Below are 21,195 nucleotides of genomic sequence, written 5' to 3' on the forward strand. Positions count from 1 at the left end.
CCTCTCGGCACGACTTAGCCCAGCTCGGTCGAAATACGCTTGGACCACTTTCAGCCCGGCCAGAACCGCGACCCAAGCCGAGATTACAGAAATCTCCCTCTCATAGACGATTGCTTAGATGACCAGCTTCACCATTGTCTATCGCGCTCATCACTCTTGTCTTCTTTGCTCGTTATCGTATCATCCAAATGACCGATATGAACAAATTCAAACAATTCGGGCCACATCAAATTAGGCGGATGTAGCATTCCTTTTTCAAAAAATTTAAAACAAAAACAAAAACATGATAAAATCGGTGGAAGAAGAGCAGTCTCTAAGTACAAAAACAGTGTCACAGGCTGAAGCGATGGGATTGCACTTGCAATGCTGCTTGGGCTTGGGCGGGAAGACGACCATCCAAACCAATCCCTCTTTAATCCCCAATGAAAAAGGTAGTGGCATTGAAGAATTTTTTGCTTCTATTAGCATCTAACCAAGCAGAGTGTTTCTTCTTTGTTTGGTGTTTAACTTTGTTTTTGTTATTTTGGGTTCAGTTGTGAAACCTCAATGGAAAGCAGCCGTAGATTTCAAGTGGATTTGGGACAATAGAGCTGCTGTTGTGGTTAACATTAAGAAACGGAATTCCAATGGTAACTTGGAACTGGTTCTTCTATGTCTGCAATTGTTTTAAATATACCTTACTTGTTCATTTATTATTCTTAATAAATTGCTAATTGGGAATTTGGAATGGTTTGATTGGAATAATAGGAAAAAAAAATTGGAGAAGAAGCTACTACATGTGTCACGATCCGAACCCGCCCCTATGGGTTAAGGCCATAACCGGCCAATAATCACGAGATTACCTACGGCCTCAAACCAAATAAACAAAACTCATCAGAGTAAAGGGGCCAAACGGAAGCAAATTTAAAACTTTATCCATAGAGCTGTGCTTATATGCACACCATAACATTCCAAACATTCATATGTTAATAACTCACATCGAAATGTGTACTAACACAGAACACTGTACATACAGGATCATACAAGTTTAAGTTAGTCAAACCCAAGACTTATATACAAAAGTAGTCCATTGCTTTCGCCAACATAACAAAACTATGAACAAAGGACAAATGCGAAGACAGTCTCGTGTGTGAGACGTTTGGGCTGACTCCTCAAAAATGCGAAGACAGTCTCGTGTGTGAGACGTTTGGGCTGACTCCTCAAAACTCTGACTGTTTCTCACAATTTCACCGAGACTAGTTCTGGACGTCCCTTGGCTCACCTACATGTACATGAATGAGCGTGAGCGAAAGCCCAGTGAATAATATCAATAAGGAAGATACATAAGTAATCTTTGAAACAGTTACAACAGACAGCCTTTGGCCCAATCACTTGTATCAATTAGCCTTCGGCCCAATCATTTATTTCAATCGGCCTTCGGCCCAATCGTTTATATCAATCGGCCTTCGGCCCAATCGTTTATGTCAATCGGCCTTCGGCCTAATCGTTTATGTCAATCAGCCTTCGGCCCAATCATTCATGTCAATCGGCCTTTGGCCCAATCATTCATGTCAATTGGCCTTTGGCCCAATCATTTATGTGAATCGGCCTTTGGCCCAATCATTCATGTCAATCGGCCTTTAGCCCAATCATTTATGTCAATCGTTATCCACCATTCAAATTAATGAACTTACAAAACTTACATAGAAGTAAACAATTGGACAATAACATATCTCATATATCTTGTTAAGACATTACTCACAGTGATCGGCTTGTGGATTTGCCCTGGAGCTTGACCCTACACATCATATAGCACATATGAGTCACAAACGATTCAATCCATTCTTTAATTCACATATTCCTCATTAGGCTTCATTCTTATCTCTTTAACTCAATTACAATGCTCAATGTATGCCTAAGAGTACTTAGGAGTGAAAGAGAACAGAAAACGAAACACAGAAGCCCTTTTCAAAATTTTAGAAAACAGGGTCCCCGCTCGAGCGGACCCATAAGGTCTACAAAAGTACTAGTTACATCCATTTCACGCTCAAGTGCCAACCCAGCCGCTCGAGCTAAAGATCTATCTACATAGCTCCCCACTCGAGCGTGAACTTCCTCACTCGAGCGGACACTATGTCTGCAAAATATGCTGGGAGCTCGTAATTCACGCTCGAGCGGCGGTTTCCCCGCTCGAGTGGACATCAAGAATTCTGGGTTTTCCAGAATTTGTTCTTGAGCTTAATTCGACCTCCAAAGGTTCCAAACTCATAATTTTGGCTCAAACTTCATATATATATGTACTAACATGGTACAAACACTAAATTACAACACAATGGAGCTTAATTTCACAAATTAATCACATGCATGTCCCAATCTATACCAAATTCACTTTCAACATAACAATTTCATGCATTCAAGCTCATACCTCTTATGAATGGTACATGCATGTGAGATATAACTTCCATTTCAACTCAAATTGTACAAATGATGGTCACAAGCATGGATTCTAGCCACAATTTTACATGGATCATATTTTTCATGCTCAATCACTACAACAAAAAACACATTTGGCGACCCAAAAATTGGTCGCCAAAGGCCTGTCACTAAAAGTATTGGCGACGAAATCAGAAATTGTCACCGTATGTAGACAGTTAGCGACAAGCAAAATTGGTCGCCAAAAATCATATATTTTGTTGCTATAAAATTACAGTTTGTCGCTAAAAGGTTAAAATTTGGATAGGCTATATAGTTTTAGCGACAAATAAATGCGTCGCCAAAAGTACTATTTAACGACGAAATTAATTTGGTCGCTAAAAATCACGTTTTTAGCGACGAGTAAGTTTTGGTTGCTAAAAGTTCTTGGAATAACCACTAACTTTTAGCGACAAAAACAATATGTTGTCGCCAAATATATTAACAGCGACCAAAATACCACTTATCACTAAAAATTCACTACACAAATTTTGATTTCAATAATTTTCATGTTCAAAATAATCCAAAATACCTGTTTTCCTGTGCACAATATATACATAAATGTAATGTAAATAATAATACACCTGTTCAAGACATTCATAATAATTCAAAATTAATAGCTATAAAAAATCTCAATAAACATAATTACAATTCTCTGGCAATCTAAAACATGCATACCAAAGTACTTACAAACTATTAACATCAAACCTATAAATACATTACCAAATCCTATGTCAAAATATTTTCAAAAACACAACCAAATGTTTTGATGCTAAACATCTAACCAACAAGTCATTTACTAAAATCTTATGTCAAAATATTTGCAAAAATACAACACCAAATATTTTGATGCTAAACATTTAATCCATAAATCATTTACCAAAATCCTATGTCAAAATATTTCTAAAAACACAAAATCAAATCTTTTGATGTAGCCCAAACTATTTTCCACCATTGCCAATCTGTCACATGAAAAAAGAAAAAATAATATTAGATTGACAAAAAAAAAAAAAATTCTCAATATGAACTTCATAATTTTGATTTTAATTTTTTAACGGGAAGTCCAATCGAATGCTGTTTGCTCATACAAGTCTATTTAGGCTTGAACAAGTTGCCCGTGCCAAGTTTCGGTGGTTTCAGTGGCCATTTTACAATTTCGGCCCCCGAACGGGCCTTTTAAGTCTTGTGTTTTACAATTTTTCTTGTAATTTTCTAACCGGAAATCTAATTGAAGTCCCGTTTGTTCCTACAAGTCTATTTAGGTTTGAACAAGCTGTCCGTGCCAAGTTTTGGTGGTTTCGGTTGTCATTTCGCAATTTCGGCTCTTGAACGAGCTTTTTAAGTCTTGTGTATTATAATTTTCCTTCTAATTTTCTAACCGGAGATCCAATAGAGGTCCCATTTATTCTTACAAGTCTATTTAGGCTTGAAAAGGCTATCCGTGCCAAGTTTCGGTTGTTTCGGTGGTCATTTTGAAATTTCAGCCCCCGAACGGGATTTTTAAGTCTTGTGTTTTATATTTTTCCTTCTAATTTTTTAACCAGTAATCCAATCGAGGTCCCGTTTGTTCCTACAAGTCTATTTAGGCTTGAACAAGCTGTCCATGCCAAGTTTCGGTGGTTTCGGTGGTCATTTCGCAATTTCAGCCCCCGAATGAGCCTTTTAAGTCTTATGTTTTACAATTTTCCTTATAATTTTCTAACCGGAGATCCAATTGAGGTCCCGTTTGTTCCTATAAGTCTATTTAGGCTTGAACAAGCTGTCAGTGCCAAGTTTCGATGGTCATTTCGAAATTTCAGCCCCCGAACGGGCCTTTTAAGTCTTATATTTTACAATTTTCCTTTTAATTTTCTAACCGAAGATCCAATTGAGGTCCCGTTTGTTCCTACAAGTCTATTTAGGCTTGAACAAGCTGTCCGTGCCAAGTTTCGGTGGTTTCGATGGTCATTTCGAAATTTCGACCCCCGAACGGGCCATTTAAGTCTTGTGTTTTATATTTTTCCTTCTAATTTTTTAACTGGAAATCCAATCGAGGTCCCGTTTGTTCCTACAAGTCTGTTTAGGCATGAACAAGCTGTCCATGCCAAGTTTCGGTGATTCTGGTGGTCATTTCGCAATTTCGACCCCCGAACGGGCCGAAATGCTTAGTAATGTGAAACACGAAGAGAGAAGTTAAAACAAATACCTATGAAGTAATACAAAATCAGCAGAAGAGAGGTATAGACACCGTCAACATGCTCATGATTCCAGTCATAAAGCATCTGCATGATTAAGCGTGTAAGTTTTTAAAGGGGGGAAAAATGTAATAAGCAACGCAACGAGAGTTGGAGAATTGAAAATGATAATTAAAGGACCAGCAGACAAGTACATACGGGTATATCAGTAAAAAGAGCAACCAAAGCACTTGAAGTAAAACATAGAACAGACACAATTGCCAAGCCTGCAACCTGCACAGAAAACAATACTTCACTAAAGGTTAAGGATTCTGGAGTTTAGGGACTAAAAAAGAATCATTGAAAAATACCAATACAACAAAAGAAATATCCCCAAACCCAATATAAATCAAGACCCCACATATTTAGGAAACATAACACATAACCTGTTAATAATTAGTGTTTGTAATTCTATTATTTGCAAATTCTTTAACTAACCAACTTCGTTTGATAGTGGAACATCAAAAATTCCATTACTTGACAGACAAAAAAAATTGAGAGAAAAAAAATCCTTGAATGGTAGCAGTAGGAGATGAAATTTTAAGCACCAGACACGTGTATGCCGGGGACAAGCCCCACAAACTCTGAGGCTACTTGATGAGATTGCATGTGGTTGGCATTAACAGATATCTGACAGATGTGGCTTATAGTGAGTAAAGGTACTCATAATGGTTGTTGGAAGATCATGCCTACAGTTAGGGGATCACCCCCTAATAACTAAGAAAGTGGGCAGCTTGTAGAAAGATGTTGGAAGTTGGAACATGAGTTGACTATGCTTTAGGAGTGGTGCCACCATGTTCTCTTGAGGTAGTTATAGAGCTTAGAGGATAAGTCACACAATGTATAAGTATTACCCGACTTTAACGGGGAGAGATATGAGAAATCTATTAGTAAGGCACTCTGAGCTCTCTACTGTGAATTCTTTCCCAAGAAATCTATCGGACCGACTGCTGCTGGCTATGCCACAACCGACCCAAGGTGTTTTCCGCTTATTTGTTTTGCAGGATCACTGCTGCACAGAACCTCAAACATTCATCTTGTTCATATTCTTAGAATGGATTTTTGCCCTCTACAGTAGCAATTATAGCAATATATATTTATACATGTATATATGCATAATATATAAAGTTTTTGTAAACATTAATGCATTAGTAACCAAGGAGCTTCAGTATAACTTAAATTTATATAATATATTTTTGAGGGATGACTGTAATAGACTACACAGCACAGTTACAAAAAGGTAAAGTTATGTCATTAGTACAAACAACTACATAATTAAAAATCATTAGCAAAGAAAACTTATAGAAAAACAATAAACTCAATACCTTCCGCATTTCAGAAGAAGCTCTTTCAGATCTTACTTTCCTCATTTTCAAGAATAATACGAGTCCTGAATATAAAAATCATTGAATAAGAACTAATAGAAAACATGCAATTCAAAGAGATAAGGAGAACAGTAACTCAAGAAACCTTCATACATAGTATACAGGTTTTTTAACAATTGAAAGGGTACAAAATATGAGCAAAAGTTCTATTCCACAGCCCTACCATTTAAACCATGATTCACTGAATTTAGGGCTCTAACTTTAGCAGTAAAATGGGAGAAATCTTAGTCATCAGGTGAAGAATCTAAGTCCAGGATTAAAGAGGGGGAAGGTCTGTTCATTTTTCTCATGAGAAAAACAAATAGAGAGAATATAACTTTCATCTTCTGCTGAGTCAAGAGAATTTTAAGCCTCCATTACCAATTATCTCCATGCTACAAATGATGTATTTTTCAAGTTTAAAACTAGGAAAAAGATAGTTCTTCCACATCCTTCCCCAATTGAACTTTCAAAAATAGTTAAAGAGTTCGCAAGTCATCTTAAACAACATAGCTCCCCCGTGAGAATCTGATGTGGTCAAAGTGTAAAATTTTGTTGGGAGGTGACATTGTCAAGAATGATGGATATGATGTCATCTAATCAAGGAAAACAATCTCTATGTGGCTTATTAAAAAGGAAAATGCTAGAAGGCCGCACTAGGAATCAATTGCAAGCATTGTCAAAGAGTATTGCACAAAGTAATATAGGGATTTAGCCCCTTGATTGTCCCAAAAGCCATACCCCATTGATTGTTTAGGACAACCAGCCTTATTGAGTAAAAGCCTTTTCATCCTTGATGATTTCCTATCCCCGTAATCCACTATGAGACACCAGCTATAGATTAAACATAATTGACTATAGAATCAAATAAATGAATAGGAACATAATTAAAAAGAACTGAGTCGTTGCTCTCCATTTTCGAGAGTCGAATAATAAAAGCCGTAGAACTGCACAAAAGCAACAGCAACAACAAAGAAAAAGGTGGTTTTAGAATGCATAGAGAGCCTCACAGAGCCAGACCAGAGAGGGAGAGGGGGGATATTTGGAAGGCTGAAAAAGTACCTAGATAATGAACTAAAAACTTAATATAACAGGGGAAAAGGGACTTACGGATTGGTTTGAATTTACCCCTAAAACAATTTCTATAGGACTTGATCATCCAACGATGAAATTATTTTCATCACAGAAAAAATAGGTATTGAGTCAATCTCAATGGGAGCACATCTAATCAAAAAGCAGGAAAACACCAAATATCAAAGAAAAAATTCCATTCAACCAACCATAGTACCTTAGAAAACAATCAATAATTAAACACAATTCTAGTTCATTGAAGCTACTATCATGCTCTTTCTTTTATGTGAACAAGGTTCGTACTACTTTTGCATTAGATGATAAATGCAATAGACAAGACACCTAAAAATTATGATACAATAATAAATGCTCACCATAACATGCTAATGCTCCTCCTAATAAAAGGGTCACTTGTCACGACCCAAACCTGTCCCTATGGGTTTAGCACCGTAACCGGAGAGTAATCCGAGATTACCGAAGGTCTACTTAACAGTAATACAGTAATACAGAGTACAGGGGCTAGAGGAAGCCAAAACAGTAATTAAAAGATGTCCAATAAGCTGTGACAGTCTGTATGCAAAAAGACTTTTCATATGTATACACATTCAGAACAAAAGAGTACACACATACATCATATACAGATATTCAGGTTAGGGACCGGATCCCTACCATAACAGTACAGTACGGTATCATTCAGTCTATACAGTAAGTACAAAGCAGATACAAAAAAAAAGAGAAACTAAAACACCCCAAAAACCCTAGCTTGAAGGACTTAGAACCTCGCATGAGGCACAGTGGTTGGCTTGACAAAACTGGAGTTTACTCTGACGCTTCTAGCAACGGTCCGGTGCCTGTACACCTACATATATATATGAGCAGTGAGCTAAAGCCCAATGAATAACATAATGTATAAAGAGGTTAAGAATTAATGTCCTTACAGTAACGAAAACAGTTTATTGAATCAATATATCAGTCATTCAGTCATAACAGTCATATGTGGTACATCCATTAGCAGAACAGTACAGTAAACAGTAGGTCTTAAACGACCGAAAAGTCAATAATGGCCATCGTAACAGTAAACAGAAGTTCCAATATAGGAACTGACAGAAATCTCTGCAACAGTAACAGTAGTTGCTAAGGATGCCACAATACAATTCAAAATAGAGGACAAACATTCATTTAATTAACAGTAAACAGTTCAGAAAACAGTTCAGTTGATCATTCAAAAAATATTCATTTTCGAACATATCTTTACAACATTATTACTCACAGAGTTCTGGGCTACAGATAAGCTAGTACGCGTCCTCGGATGCCAACCCTACACAGTTACAGAGTGAACACACACTAAGCTACACAGTTGGGAAAATAATAACTTAATCCCTATCTTGACTCGGTGTGGTTCTACATCAATATCCTCATTAAGATGCCTTAAACTAGGCCTAGGAATGCCTAGGATGGAATGAGGATGCAAAGATGTACTTTAAAAACATTTTCAAAATTTTCAGAAAAACAGAGGTCCCGCTCGAGCGTGGGTTTACCCGCTCGAGTGTAAAGGCAAACAAAATACTCCGCTCGAGTGCGAGTTACACCGCTCGAGCGAACTGTAAAACATGCCAAAAGTATTGGATATGTGAAAATCATGCTCGATTGGGCGCTCGATACCCGCTCGAGCGTGTGACACAAGTCCTCGCTCGAGTGTCCAATACCCCACTCGAGCGGGCTGTAAAACATCGTAAAGTGCTGGATTCACAAATTTCATGCTCGAGCGCCAGTCACTCCGCTCGAGCGTGAGTCCAAAATCTGGAATTTCCATATTTGAACTTCAAGCTCAAAAACAAGTTTCAATATACCAAATTCGATCCTTTTGGGCTAATTTTCTGAAAAATACTTCAAAACTCATAATATAACATGTTTCAAAGATCAATTTGAGAAATCAAAACCCAAAGGTAGTTCAATTAAACTCAGTTTCAAACCAATTTCCAAGAACATAACTTAAACATGACATGCATGAGTTTAAACCAATTCAAAGCTTCAATTACATGCTCTAATGAGCTAATTCTTCCAAAAACATGGTAAAATCATGAACTATACTCAAAATATGAACATGCATGTGGCAAATTTGTGAAGAACAACTTCAAAATGTAAGAATATACCCATGCATGCAAAGATTAAGCTTTGATTCAACAAATTAAGCTAATTCATGACCTTAATCTCTAGACTTCCATAAACCATGCAACATATAACTTGAATACATGAACAAGAAGGTATAATCTCTACCTTAAGTCTCCAATTCTAGGTGTAGGAGTCCAAACATGCAATCAACCCTCAATTTCCTCAAATCACCAAGCTAGAATTGTTGAACTCAAGTTTCCTCACTCTCTCTATCTCTAGTCGGCTAAAGACTCAAGGAATGGCTGAGAAAATGATGCTAAACAATGTATAATTCAAGTCTCAACATATGGCATGAAGTGGGCCACTAAGTGGCAAAGTTGTAAATAATGCAACTTGTGTAATTTAACTTATTTTAATCTATTTAATCATACCAAATTACATTTCAAATAAATATGCCATAAAATCACATAAATTATGATTAACACATATCACTAATCAATTTCAGATTCGGCTGCCGATAAGGCCTTCAATTTGCAGTTTAAACATAAAACGTGAACAGATAGAAATGCACTTAAACAGATACAGACAATTAATCAGTTCAGAATTTCAGTCAATTCAGTCAATTATCATAATCAGTCTCAGTTTAACAGTAATCAGTGGTTTATCAGTAAACAGTGGTGAGGGTTGTCACATCACTATGGCAGAAAAATCTACATATACCTACATGATTACAACCATTGTACCATTGTGTAACTAATTATTAAATTAAAATTTACAAAAGAAATTAAAATTAAAATAAAAAAAACCTTGGAAAGTGCATTTCTTGCAAGGTGAAAACTTGAAAATCATTTTGAAACCATTCAAAACCCACTTCTTACCATTGGAATCATTTTTTACCAATCTAACATTTAATAGCTGTGTGCAATCAGATTGTAACAATATTGGCTAACTAGTGCATGAAAACAAAGTCAGTATGAACTCCTTGAGAATATTAATGCGTCAACAATAAAACTAATCAGAAGTAAGTCCATACCCGGGCCACCACTTCTGAGTCAATAGGATTCCTTCCCATCCCAATCCAAATAAGGATAGTGGATGCGATCATTAAAACAAAAATTAATGCAGTAACCTGTTCAAAAGCAATGAGTTAATAGAATAAAGAGCATTGATTTGTTTGACATTGCACATTATGATCACTAACAAAAAAAGAGATTATACATAAACAAGCTGAGGTTAAAGTCTGAGAAATTCAAATTCAACTCAATTACCTAAAGGTGTTGAGGTCAAGGACAAACTAGAGCTTTGAAAAACAATTAAACTTGAATTAATATGCACTTTCACAGAGAGAGAGAGAGAGAGAAGATTACAAGCATAATATTAAAAAATGTTGATATTATTAACAATTTTCATATATCAAGTAGAGAGAGATAGAGAGAGTTGTTACCAATTGCTACAGTGACAAAATAAGTTAATTCGGCTTAATACATGGATCCTAATATATCCTAGCTCACAAATTTATCAGCAAGTAAATAAATGACATTAGACCAAACTCCAAGAAAGAAGAGGAAAAGCCAGTGTATGTTCAATAGATCTCTAAAATTCAGATTGAAACATGGACGTGCCATGTATGGAATTAGTACAATAAATGAAGAAAGTGTTATTATTAATAATAATATTTTTACTTACATTTCTATTTTATTTTGTAAAAAATGTGTATTAAATTTACTATGGATCCAATTCCACTCCCAAAACCAACAATCACATAGCCTTATTGCCCCAATTCAAAAAAAAAAAAAAAAAAAAACACGCAGCCTTATTGCCAATAGTAGTTTTGTGAATTTAGTAGTTTGGTTAGGTAATGTGTCATGATGATGTAGCAATTTTGTGAATTTAGCATCAAACGGCCTGTTTTCAGTCTTCAACTCAATATAAATTTCATAGCCTTACAAAATAATGATGCAATAAACAAATCATATTTCAAAGAATTCACGAACCAAAAAACACTTTTCAATAGTGAATCATTCTGTCATGTTGTGTTTATAGTCAAATAACTTCAATTTTTTTAAGCTGTACAAAATTCAAAAAAGTAAATAAATAACCAAAAGTGCCATGAAGACCCTACATGGACATTATGCATCAATCACTACAATGAATTAAACATTGTTGTCCAGATTCCACATGTATTATATTTTGAACTAAAGAAATTAGCTTCTTCATAAAAGTGCCAAAACCACAGCATCAATAAAGCACGTTGAACACTTAATCCAAGTTTACTATGAAAAGCAAATATAGCATGTCTGATGAGAGAAAGAAAATACTCAAATACCACATTCATAACAAATTTTTGATTAGTGAATATTATTTTAGGACAATAAATCTATAAAGAAAAAAACATAATTTTGAACCCAAATCAGTCCCAAAATCAAAATGAACAACGAAGTGTTGTCTATGAGCCTTTGATAATGAACAACAACAACAAACAAACAACGAAGTGTTGTCCTGTGTTCCAAAATCAGTCCCAAAATCAAAATATCAGCCCCAAAATGAGTCCCAAAATTATAATATCAGTCCCCAAAAAATACAAAATCAGAATATCAGTCCCAAAATCCAAAAAATCAGTTCCAAAATCAGTCAGAAATTCAAAATATACCAGTCCCAAAAATCAGTTCCAAAATCAAAATATATCAGTCCCGAAAATCACAATATTAGTCCGAAAAATCAGAATATCAGTCCGAAAAATTAGATTGATGACAAAGAAGAAAAACAGGAAAATGAGAGAGTGTGAGAGAGTGAGGGAAAAATCAGTCCCAATATCAATGTTGTGTTGTGTTCTGTCATACCGAACAAGAGAATGAAATTGATGATAAAGAAGAAAGAGAGGAAGATGAGACACTGTGAGAGAGTGAGAGGGAGAAGGAGAAGGAGAAGGAGAAGGAGAGGGAGAGAGAGAGGGAAAGAGAGACGAAGAAGAGAGAGAAAAGACATACCTCTTTGTCTTCTGTTGTGCCGCTTCAGGTTATGGAATGAGATGAATATTATTAGGTCAATCTTGTTTATTCACCTAAAGGTTATTTAAAAAAAAAAAAAAAAAGACAGATTCAAAACGACGTCGTTTTGACAAGATATTTATTGGCGACGAAAATCATTATGTTGCCATAAATATCATTCATCTTTCAGCGACTATTTTAATTCCGTCGCCAAAAAGTCACAATTAGCGACAAATAGTTTCGTCGCCATATATTAATTTGGTCGCCAAAACTTTTGTAGCACTCCCGCGCAAAAAATTAAATTGGCGCCAACCATTTGGCGACCAATTAAGATATTTGTTGCTAATAGTGTATTTTTTGGCGACCAACACATATATTGTCACCAAAAACATACAATTGGCAACTAAATTCAATTTGGTTGCTAAAAAACGTCGCCAAAAATGCTTTTTGTTGTAGTGAATTATGCAAATTCATGGTTATTATGTACATGCATGCATTCCATGACTTCAAATACAACAAAATCAACCCAATTTCCTTATGATCAAGCTAACTCATGTTCTTGACCATTAATCAAACTTGAATTCACAATTTACAAACAAAAATCCATGAGTCAATGGTTGGTTACTCACCTAGGAGCCTTGATTCTCACAATTGTGGCCAAGTCTTGCACCTAGCTTTCCCAATTCACAAATTATAAGCCAAAATACACCAATATGCCTCATTTCCCTCTCAAGGTCGGCTCTCTCTCGCTTTCTAAGACACAAATTCTGATTTTTGAGCTCAAGTAAGTGAATTGGGTGTAGTGTCTTTCCTTACATAAGTCCCACTAATTCCAATTTATTAATATAAAATAATTGGGCACTTAATTCGTTAATTTAATCTAATTAATTTGATCCGAATCAATTTCCAATTAAATTTCACCGTAGGCTCTAAAAATTACGCTAATCATAAAGGCGCAATTGATTTCAGTTTCTGTGACCGATAGGGCCTTCAATTTAATTTCCAAAGCAGATAATCAAACAGATATTCCTACGGTGAACAGATAGAAATTCAAAGTCACATATTTTCACATAATGGCACACAACTTACATTAAACACATAATCATATTCATATTAAGGACCAATTAGCACAAGACGGAACAGGGTTATCACAGTCTTCCCCCCTTTAGGAAGTTTGGTCCCTCAAACTTATTTTACCTTCGTCGGCAAACAAATGTGGATAGTGTAGTCGCATTTCCTCCTCTTTTTCCCATGTAGCATCCGTTCCATAGTGTTCTTTCCATTCCACTTTCACCATTGGAATGGAGTTGCTTCTCAACTGTTTCACTTGCCGGTCGACGATTCGCTCCGGCTATTCGGCGTACTCCATATTTTCATCAATAGCTACCTGGTGATAATCAATCACATGAAACGGGTCTCGAAGGTAGCCCCTCAACATCGACACATGAAACACATTATGAATTTGTTCAAATCCTGGTGGCAAAGCAACTTTATAAGCAACTGGACTAAGCCTTTATAGAATCTGAAACGACCCAATGTAACGAGATGACAACTTGCCCTTCTTTCCAAACCTGACTTGGCCTTTCATTGGGGACACACGGATAAACACGTGGTCACTGACCTCGTACTCAAGAGGTCTTCTTCGAACGTCTGCATAGTTCTTTTGTCGGTCCTGAGCTGTTTTGAGCCTTTGCCGAATAGTTCTGATTTTCTCAGAAGTATCTTGCACAATTTCAGTCCCAAGTAAAGCTCTATCCCCGACCTCTGTCCAACAAATTAGTGATCTACACCTTCTATCATACAAAGCCTCGTATGGTGCCATACCGACGCTGGAGTGGAAGCTGTTATTGTATGCAAACTCTACGAGTGGCAAATAATCTTCCCAACTCCCCTGAAAATCCAAAGCACACATCCGAAGCATATCTTCCAAAGTCTGTATTGTTCGTTCTGATTGCCCATCGGTCTGTGGGTGGAATGTAGTACTGAATCTTAGTTCTGTCCCCATAGCTTCCTGCAAACTCTTCCACAATCTAGATACGAATTTCGGATCTCTATCCAACACAATAGATACCGGAACTCCGTGTAAACAGACAATCTCATCAACATAAATGGCAGCCAGTCTATAAGCATTAAACGCGGTTCTAACTGGTAGAAAATGTGTAGATTTAGTCAGTCTATCAACTACAACCCAAATAGAATCTATACCTCGAGAAGTCCGAGGTAGGCCAACAACAAAATCCATAGTCACATGCTCCCACTTCCATTCAGGAATGAGGAGAGGTTGAAGTAGACCGCCTGGTTTCTGATGTTCAGCTTTGACTTGCTGACATTAAAGACATTTGGACACATATTCTGCAATCTCTTTCTTCATTTTAGGCCACCAATAAGTTTGTTTCAAATCCCGATACATTTTATTATTACCCAGATGCATAGCAAATATGGATCTGTGGGCTTCATCCAAAACCTTCTTCTTTAGTTCCGAAATATCTGGGACACACATTTTGTTTCGAAATTTCAACACTTCATTTTCAATACTGAACTCTACCTTCGGACTTGTCTCAAATTCATCAATCACTTTCTTGAGAAATTCATCCTCTTTCTATTTCTGCTTGATTTCATCAATGATTGCCGGCTCAGCTGTAATAACGGCTATCAATCTGCCCTGTTCACATATTACCACTTCAATTTCAGACTTCTCAAAATCTTGCAAGATCTCCTTCTGTTCAGTAAGCAAACAAGCCATACTCCTTGTTGATTTTCTGCTCAAGGCATTAGCCACTGTGTTAGCTTTCCCGGGGTGATACTGAATCTCTAAATCATAATCCTTTATCAATTCCAGCCATCTTCTCTGCCGCATATTCAACTCTTTCTGTGTGAAAAAGTATTTCAAACTTTTGTGATCCGTGTAGACTTCACACTTTTCCCCATACAAATAATGTCGCCAGATTTTCAAAGCAAAAACAAATGCGGCCAATTCTAAGTCATGTGTTGGGTAGTTTTTCTTGTGCAATCTCAACTATCGGGAGGCATAAGCAATAACCTTTCCGTTCTGCATTAGCACACAACCCAAACCTTTATAAGACGCATCACTAAAAATTACAAAATTCTCCGTACCTGATGGTAGTGTCAAAATCGGTGCAGTGGTCAATCTTGTTTTCAATTCATGAAAGGCTGATTCTCTTTCATCGTTCCACTCAAAAGGTTGCCCCTTGCGTTTCAGTTGGGTAAGAGGCACAGCTATTTTCGAAAAATCTTTCACAAACCTCCTGTAGTACCCAGCTAAACCCATAAAACTGCGGACTTCTGTTACATTGGTCGGTGTAGGCCAATTCACGATTGCCTCTATTTTCTGTGGGTCCACTGAAATCCCTTCCTTGTTGATCACATGCCCTAAGAAAACAACTCCATCCAACCAAAACTCACATTTCTTTAGTTTAGCAAACAATTTCCTTTCCATAAGTATTTGCAAGACAGTTCTCAAATGTTGTTCATGTTCAAGTCTATCTTTAGAGTATATCAAAATGTCATCAATAAAAATCACAACAAATTCGTCAAGGTAGGTTTTAAAATTTCGGTTCATTAGGTCCATAAATACTGCCGGAGCATTAGTCACTCCAAACGGCATAACAAGAAACTCAAAATGTCCACACCTCGTTTTGAATGCGATTTTCTCAACATCTTCCGCCTTTACCTTAAACTGATGATACCCGAATCTCAAATCAATCTTGGAAAACAGTTGTGATCCCTGCAACTGGTCAAACAGGTCATCAATACGGAGTAAGGGATATTTATTTTTTATTGTTACCTTGTTCAATTCCCGATAGTTGATACACAAGCATAGGGTTCCATCTTTCTTTTTCACAAATAACACCGGTGCACCCCATGGTAAAGTGTTAGGTCTAATAAATCCTTTGTCAAGCAGGTCTTGTAACTGTTCTTTCAATTCTTTCATTTCAGCTGTAGCCATTCTGTAGGGAGTTTTAGAAATAGACTGGGTGCCTGATACAGTTTCAATAGTGAATTCTATCTCCCTGTCCACCAATTCCCCTGGTAGTTCATTTGGAAACACATCTGGAAATTCTCTAACAATAAGGATATTATTCAATTCAGCATTTATAGATTGTTCAGACAACACATAGCACAAATAATCCTAACACCCTTTCCTGATCAATTTACATGCTTTCATTGCAGATATCAAATAAGGTGGAGGCACTACCCCGTTACCCACAAACACAATTTCTTCTTGTTCTGGTGGTCTAAACAAACTCGTTTTGTCACACAGTCAATGGTGGCACAATATTTAGTTAACCAGTCCATGCCTAGAATTATGTCAAAGTGCCTAAAGTTCAAAGATAACAAGTCCACATATAGAATGGCATTTCCAATTCGCATGTCACAAAAACGATAGACAGATTCACACAATACCGATTCCCCAAATAGAGTAGACACACATAGTAGATATGGCAATAATTCTAAAGGTCTACTCAGTCTAGATGCAAACGCACATGTTACAAATGAGTGTGTTGATCCAGAGTCAATTAACACAAAAGCATCCTGATTACATATAGAAATGGTACCTGAGACAACTACGTTGGCATTCCGAATATCGCCCGGAATAAGCGCAAAAAATCTCCCTTGTCTCACGGCATCTCCGGTGGGGATAGATCTCGTAGCATTTCCTGGTTTTGGGACTGATGCTGTTGAACTAGCAGCAAATTTTCTACTATTCTATTTGCAATCTCTGGCCATGTCCCTGTTTACCACAATTAAAACAAGCTCCTGACACACGGTAACAAACCCCACGATGCCTGTTACCACAAGTAGTACACAACGGGGTTATATCTCGGGAAGAATTAGAAGTATTTGAGGAGCCCGTATTTTGCTTCTTTGAAAACTTCTTCTTTGAAAATAAACCCTACCTTTTACTACCCTTCCAGTCAGTTGTCGGTTTAGTTTGTCTAGCTATATTAGCTTCTGATATTATGGCCCTGTCTGGTACCCCAATGTAGGTTTCCAGCTTCAAGACATTCACCCTCTCTAGAATGTCGCTTTGAAGCCCGCCTTCAAAATGTCTCGCCTTCTTATAGTTTGTATCAATCACATGTGGCGCAAACCTGGCCAATTCAGTGAATTTGGCCTCATACTCAGCTACAGTCATACAGACTTGCCTCAGTTCCATGAATTCTGCCACCTTCCTATCCCGGACACACTGCGGGAAGTACTTGTCATAGAAAATTTCCAGAAATTTTGCCCAATCAGCATCTTTGTAATTCTCACGCATTAACATCCACGATCTTCTTGCTTCATCTTCTAGCATAAAGGTGGCTAGAACATTTTCTGTGTCTCCGAACACGGGAACACTTCAAACAGTTTTTCAATGCCGAGGACCCAAGCTTCAGCTTTCAAAGGATCTAATCCACCATCGAACTATGGTGGTTTCATTTTCTTGAACTCTTTGGTGAGAGCTATGATTCGGTCATCATTCTGATTATCTAGCACAGGAGGTGCCGGAGGCGGAGGTGAGGGATGTGGCTGCTGCCACTATTGTTGCCATTCCTGTTGTTGCCTCAATGTCTCTGCCATTTCCTGAATCAGTCTTTTCATTCTATCCAGTCTGGCAGTAGAAGATTCCTCTATCTCATCACCTCTTGTTCTCACCATCTAATTAAACTTGCATTATACTTTATACAAAAGATACACAGGTATGCATGTACGAAAGAGCATACATAATCAAATAATTTGAAATGCAAGTAGTTCACAAACTTATAGCACATAGTTGTTCACATTTAACAGTTAAGCATATTCTTGATGCTTTCAAATTCATACTTACCATATGAATGCATCCTAGATCTTTTCTAGACGCTTATTGCTCTTTTGAATAAGTGTGTGAGTTATTAACTCGTGCTCTGATACCACTCTGTCACGACCTGAACCCGCCCCTATGGGTTAAGGCCATAACCGGCCAGTAATCACGAGATTACCTACGGCCTCAAACCAAATAAACAAAACTCATCAGAGTAAAGGGGCCAAACGGAAGCAAATTTAAAACTTTGTCCATAGAGCTGTATTTATATGCACACCATAACATTCCAAACATTCATATATTAATAACTCACATCGAAATGTGTACTAACACGGAACACTGTACATACAGGATCATACAAGTTTAAGTTAGTCGAACCCAAGACTTATATACAAAAGTAGTCCAATGCTTTTGCCAACATAACAAAACTACGAACAAAGGACAAAGGCGAAGACAGTCTCGTGCATGAGACGTTTGGGCTGACTCCTCAAAACTCTGACTGTTTCTCACAATTTCACCGAGGCTGGTTCTGGACGTCCCTTGGCTCACCTACATGTACATGAATAAGCGTAAGGAAAACCTAGTGAATAATATCAATAAGGAAGATACATAAGTAATCTTTGAAACAGTTACAGCAGACGGCCTTTGGCCCAATCACTTGTATCAATCGACCTTCGGCCCAATCGTTTATGTCAATCGGCCTTCGGCCCAATCGTTTATGTCAATCGGCCTTCGGCCCAATCATTCATGTCAATCGGCCTTTGGCCCAATCATTCATGTCAATCGGCCTTTGGCCCAATCATTTATGTCAATCGGCCTTTGGCCCAATCATTCATGTCAATCGGCCTTTAGCCCAATCATTTATGTCAATCATTGTCCACCATTCAAATTAATGAACTTACAAAACTTACATAGAAGTAAACAATGGGACAATAACATATCTCAAATATCTTGTTAAGACATTACTCACAGTGATCGGCTTGTGGATTTGCCCTGGAACTTGACCCTACACATCATATAGCACATATGAGTCACAAACGATTCAATCCATTCTTTAATTCACATATTCCTCATTAGGCTTCATTCTTATCTCTTTAACTCAATTACAAGGCTCAATGTATGCCTAAGAGCACTTAGGAGTGAAAGAGAACAGAAAACGAAACACAGAAGCCCTTTTCAAAATTTCAGAAAACAGGGTCCCCGCTCGAGCGGACCCATGAGGTCTGCAAAAGTACTAGTTACATCCATTTCACGCTCGAACGCCAACTCGGCCGCTCCAGCTGAAGATCTATCTACATAACTCCCCGCTCAAGCGTGAACTTTCCCACTAGAGCGGACGCCATGTCTGCAAAATATGTTGGGAGCTCGTATTTCACGCTCGAGCGGCGATTTCCCCGCTCGAGCGGACATCAAGAATTCTGGGTTTTCCAGAATTTGTTCTTGAGCTCAATTCGACCTCCAAAGGTTCCAAACTCATAATTTTGGCTCAAACTTCATATATATATGTACTAACATGGTACAAACACTAAATTACAACACAATGGAGCTCAATTTCACAAATTAATCACATGCATGTCCCAATCTACACCAAATTCACTTTCAACATAACAATTTCATGCATTCAAGCTCATACCTCTTATGAATGGTACATGCATGTGAGATATAACTTCCATTTCAACTCAAATTGTACAAATGGTGGTCACAAGCATGGATTCTAGCCACAATATTACATGGATCATATTTTTCATGCTCAATTATGCAAATTCATGGTTATTATGCACATGCATGCATTCCATGACTTCAAATACAACAAAATCAACCCAATTTCCTTATGATCAAGCTAACTCATGTTCTTGACCATTAATCAAACTTGAATTCACAATTTACAAACAAAAATCCATGAGTCAATGGTTGGTTACTCACCTAGGAGCCTTGATTCTCACAATTGTGGCCAAGTCTTGCACCTAGCTTTCCCAATTTACAAATTACAAGCCAAAATACACCAAGATGCCTCCTTTCCCTCTCAAGGTCGGCTCTCTCTCTCTTTCTAAGACACAAATTTTGATTTTTGAGCTCAAGTAAGTGAATTGGGTGTAGTGCCTTTCCTTACATAAGTCCCACTAATTCCAATTTATTAATATAAAATAATTGGGCACTTAATTCGTTAATTTAATCTAATTAATTTGATCCGAATCAATTTCCAATTAAATTTCACCGTAGGCTCTAAAAATTACACTAATCACAAAGGCGCAATCGATTTCAGTTTCTGTGGCGATAGGGCCTTCAATTTAATTTCCAAAGCAGATAATCAAACAGATATTCCTACGGTGAACAGATAGAAATTCAAAGTCACATATTTTCACATAATGGCATACAAACTCACATTAAACACATTATCATATTCATATTACGGACCAATTAGCACAAGACGGAACAGGGTTATCACAACATGTCAATTCCTTTTACCATCAAGGACATTTGTAACAAGAAGAAAAATATTGAAATTAGGTAGAATCAACAAAAACCTTCCAAGAAAATTATTGTCTTACCAACAAATGAAGAATTTGGTGGAAACAAGAAAAAAATAAAAAATAAAGTAAGACTTAATTTTTACTCTGTAAACTTAAGAAAAAGCCCCAATTCTCTGCATGAGTTGATATCAGATAGGCACTGAATTAACCAGAAGACTCATCGCTATTAAGTTTATTTATATATAAAAATGTACAACTTTCACGGGAGTTGTTGAAAGTGCTAATTAATCTACTTACATGATGCATTATTTGTGTCTTGTGGCCAATCTTTGTTATCACATGATAAGAAAGTGCATCATATGGAATTATATACCAATTGTATGCTAACATGTGCAAGTTCCAAATTTGTTCTATTGATGGGTCATCATTGCTTTAATCATGTTGAGACTTGTTCACATTTGTGCGTGATGTATAACTGACAGATTTCGGAGCCTCTGTAAGCCTTACACCTTGGGTGAATCTACCTTTCTTAACCCTGCAATTGGTTGATACATTTTAAGAAGATTCAGCCTAAGTTGAGCCACGGGTCTTAAAGTTGTGTTACAGGCACTCAACAGTGGACACACATGACTAATTTTGATCAATGAAAAAACCAGTTTGTTCTGTCTCTCTGTAGGAGAAAAAAAACATGCTACAGACTTGTTTACTGAACTAGAATGGAAC

General features: G+C 37.1%; 1 long non-coding RNA gene across 3 annotated transcripts; it reads right to left on the bottom strand.

Annotated features, from left to right (window-relative positions):
- Window positions 1-4,580: 4,580 nt before the first annotated feature.
- Window positions 4,581-10,334, bottom strand: LOC114302894 (uncharacterized). 3 transcript variants are annotated; one of them, XR_014362912.1, is made up of 4 exons: window positions 10,245-10,334; window positions 5,990-6,054; window positions 4,824-4,898; window positions 4,581-4,712 (listed from the first exon to the last, which is right to left on the bottom strand). It is a non-coding gene; the product is annotated as an uncharacterized LOC114302894 (long non-coding RNA). The 3 variants fall into 3 exon arrangements; XR_003643547.2 differs by lacking the exon at window positions 10,245-10,334 and adding an exon at window positions 7,474-7,530; XR_014362911.1 differs by lacking the exon at window positions 10,245-10,334 and adding an exon at window positions 6,770-6,931.
- Window positions 10,335-21,195: the final 10,861 nt, after the last annotated feature.

Source organism: Camellia sinensis, chromosome 3, assembly GCF_055761805.1.
Source record: "Camellia sinensis isolate YWXY chromosome 3, ASM5576180v1, whole genome shotgun sequence".
Taxonomy (NCBI): Eukaryota; Viridiplantae; Streptophyta; class Magnoliopsida; order Ericales; family Theaceae; genus Camellia; species Camellia sinensis.